Raw genomic sequence first — 3,627 nt, 5'->3', positions numbered from 1 at the left:
GTATTCATTCTACATGAAAAATAAATAATAATGGGTACAGAATTTCGGATTTACAAGATGAAATATTCTCAAGATACATTTCACAGTGGTGTAAATATACTTAACACTACCAGACTTTATATTGAAATGTTTAAAATGGCAAAAACAATGTTATGATTTTTAACAATTTTTAAAAAGTACACTCTGTATATATGGACCACATCTTCTTTGGTGTGGTGCATAAACAATGAGTCTTGGAACACCGAAAAAAATAAAATTTAAAAGAAAAAAAATGTCCTTACAACAACAATAAAAAAAATAAATAAAAGTACATTCCATTTTTATAAAGGTTTTATTAACTTATTTGAGAGAGAGAGAGAGGCGCAAGAGTGGTGGGATAGGCAGGAGGTGGAAGAGAGAATCATGAGCCCACACTGCACTTAACACAGACTCTACATAGGGCTCAATCTCACAACCATGAGATCACATCCTGAGCCAAAATCAAGAGTCAGCGGCTTTACTGACTGAGCCACCATCCATCTCCTTGGTAGTATTGGTGCATTTCCTGCTCTCTCCACCACTGCTGTGCTGAACACTCCTGAAAATACATCTGTGAAAAACCATGCCAGAGTTTCCATGGGTGAGTCCGAGGATGAGCACTGCTAGGTGACGGGTGCATCTGCAGCCTGGGATGGGTGCTGGTCACTGTTCTCCCAGGGGGTGCCCATCACCCTTCTCTCCAGGGGACCTGCAGGGGACCACATGTCCTTAGGCACCTGAGGGCCAACTTCCCTAGAAAAGGACAAATAGGACTTCTTTCTCTGGCCAGGAATCTTTGATCCCAGGAAAGGAGAGCTCTCCTAGGACTCCTGGCCCAGCCAGGCAGCCATGGCCACCATGTATGTGACAGAGCCAGAGCAGCTGGGCTTTAAAGTGAATGAGTGCCTTAAACCAGCCTTGCACTAGGCAGTACAGGAGCAGCAGCCCCTGCTTTTGGGGGAGTAGTGATACGTGTGGAAGGAAGGAGGCTATGGTGGAGCCTTCTAAGCCACACCACAGTCTCTCCCTTGGTCCTAAAACCAACCAGCAAGAAGGGAGCTCTGAGGGCAGAGCAGACTCCAGGAAGATTTCCACCCAGGGAAAGGGGGACCGCTGGCGGGCACTGAAGCAGCCAGCCTCGCTGGCCACAGGCCATTTGCAAGATCACCTCCAGCACTTCCTTAGCATGCTGTACGCGTTCATTTGTGGACAGCGATTGGCCCACTAAGTGCTAGTGCACTTCCAGAGGTGGACTAGAAAACTTCCAGGACCTGCTTGTGTGTCAAAGGACCCCTGCCAGAGAAGCAGATAAGATGTCCCTCTTCCTCCGGAGCTGGGGAAGGCAGCCACCATCCTGGGACAGGATCTGGTCCAGGTGTGTGTTCTTTCTGAAGCCCCCATGTCCAGTGGGCATTGCTGTGCCTGAGAAAGGCCCCCTCAGCCCCAGAGTTGGAAGCAGTGAGTGGCTGTCTCTGACCTGAAACCATCATGTCTTTGGGAGGACAGGTCTCCTTCAGGAGCCAGGGAGGGGACTGGCCCCTCTCTCCTGCCCCCGTCCCAGCAAGAGCTTTATTCCAGGACGAGTCATGGAGAGCGTGTGTGTCTCGTCAACCCAGCAAGTGAAAGAACCAAACCCCAATGCTCAGGTTCTAACAGAAGCAGAATTTCAATGTCCTCTTGGGGGGCAGCCACCTCCCTTCTTACATGTCATTGGGGGACCCCAGGAAAAGTCTTCCTTGCTCTCCTTCCCTCCAAGGGAGGAGCTGGCCCCGTGTCCCGGGTTCCCCACCATTTCCCACTGCTGACAAAGGGCCACACACAGGGACGTGGTGCCAGGAGTGTGGTCTGCCAGGGGCCCGGCAGCTACATGGAAAGGGAAGATTGGTTTTGGGGGGTGGGGTGCTCACTAGTGATACCATTCACCATCCCCCACTGCACTCTGCAGTCCAGGTTCTGTGCCTGGCTTCGGCCAGTCACCAGCACCCCACATGCTCCTGCCATGGGAGTGATCGTTCAGCATCATCACATTGCACAGAGGTGAACAAGGAAGCCCAGAGAAGGGAGGCAAATAGCTTTAGTCACAGGGCTGCTCAGCAGAGAGGCTGGAAGGCCAGCCCTTCTGAGCTCCTATTAGCCCAACCAGGGACTCCCTAAGCCCAGAGGGAGCCCTCCACTGCCTGTCCAGCCACACACTGCCCCCTGAGCTGAATGATGGCTTGTTCTTCTCAGCCGGCTGACTAGGAGAAGGTGTCCAGCTGGCAGGACAGGCTGTGGCTACAGGACAGAGTGACACATCTGAGTGACACCCTGGTCTCCCTCCCAGAGCCTGTCTGGTAGCTGGAGTCTGGGTGCCCCAGGGGCCAGCACACAACAGGGTCTGCACTGATCAGGGAGCCATAGCCCCCAGGGAGAGTCCACTCTGCCCTCTCCCCACTCCTGCCCCGCATCACCTCTCCTCAGTATGGGGCTCCAGGAGCTGGAACTGAACCCAGCTTGGCTCTAGCTTGTAATGAGTTTGCAACCTCCCAGAGGTTGGATTTCCTGGGGCTGGAGGGAGGACTGGCTGCAGACAAGGACTGGCCTGGGGGAGATGTGGGGCCTCATGGAGGGTAAAAGATGGGGCAGGGACTGCGTCCTGAGGCCACTGCTCATGTCTAAAAAGGGCTGAAATCCCTGAAGGCCCATGGGGTCCCTCATTACAGTAACACCCTCACACTCAGGCATCCTGGTGGTGGGCCCCTCCTCCCCGGCCTGTTTCCCACACCTCTGACTACAGCCAGGGCTACAGCCAGGGACAGGCTGGATGTCTGTCCCAGGGTCCTACCAGGAGACAAGGCAGGAGGAGGAGAGGAGAAGGGGAAGGGTTGGACTGCTCTTCTCCCTGCCCTGAGTTGGCCTCCACTGATGCTTCCAGGTCCTCTGCCCCAACCCTGCACTTAGCTGGATCCTGGGAGGCAGTCTGCATTCCTGGCCAGCTGGGTGGGGAGTATTTGGTGACCTTTGCATCCCCAGATGTCCAACCCACCTGGCCTTGCACGCTGAGGCTTGCTGCCCAGGGTGGGCATGGTTCCAGGGTTCATGGCCTTGAACTTGGGGCCACCACTTGGCAGTGGTGAGGGAACATGGAGGACCAGTCAGGTGCAGAGCCATGGGTCTTGTACACATCTCTTGCAGGGCTGGGTCATGGCTCAGGTGCTGTGTGCAGGTCCCCTGTGCATATCTGGTCCTCTTGGGAGGGAGGCCTATGTGCCTGATGCACCTGTCCTCCACCTAACCCTGGAGGAGTGGCCAAGTTCAAGCATTTCCATATCCAACCCTCAGGGACAGTTGGGAACCTGGGGTCAAGAGAGGTAGGGACGGGCCCAGGACAAATGAGGGGTACAGAGACCAAGGAGCAAGGCTGCTCTTGGTCAGGTTCTAACAGAAACAGAATTTCAATGTCCTCTTAGGGGGTAGCCACCTCCCTTCTTACATGTCATTGGGGGACCCCAGGAAAAGTCTTCCTTGCTCTCCTTCCCTCCGAGGGAGGAGCTGGCCCTGTGTCCCAGGTTCCCCACCATTTCCCACTGCTGACAAAGGGCCACACACAGGGACGTGGTGCCAGGAGTG

The sequence above is a fragment of the Mustela nigripes genome, chromosome 2, assembly GCF_022355385.1.
Source record: "Mustela nigripes isolate SB6536 chromosome 2, MUSNIG.SB6536, whole genome shotgun sequence".
Lineage (NCBI taxonomy): Eukaryota > Metazoa > Chordata > Mammalia > Carnivora > Mustelidae > Mustela > Mustela nigripes.
This window is presented reverse-complemented; position numbering follows the sequence as displayed.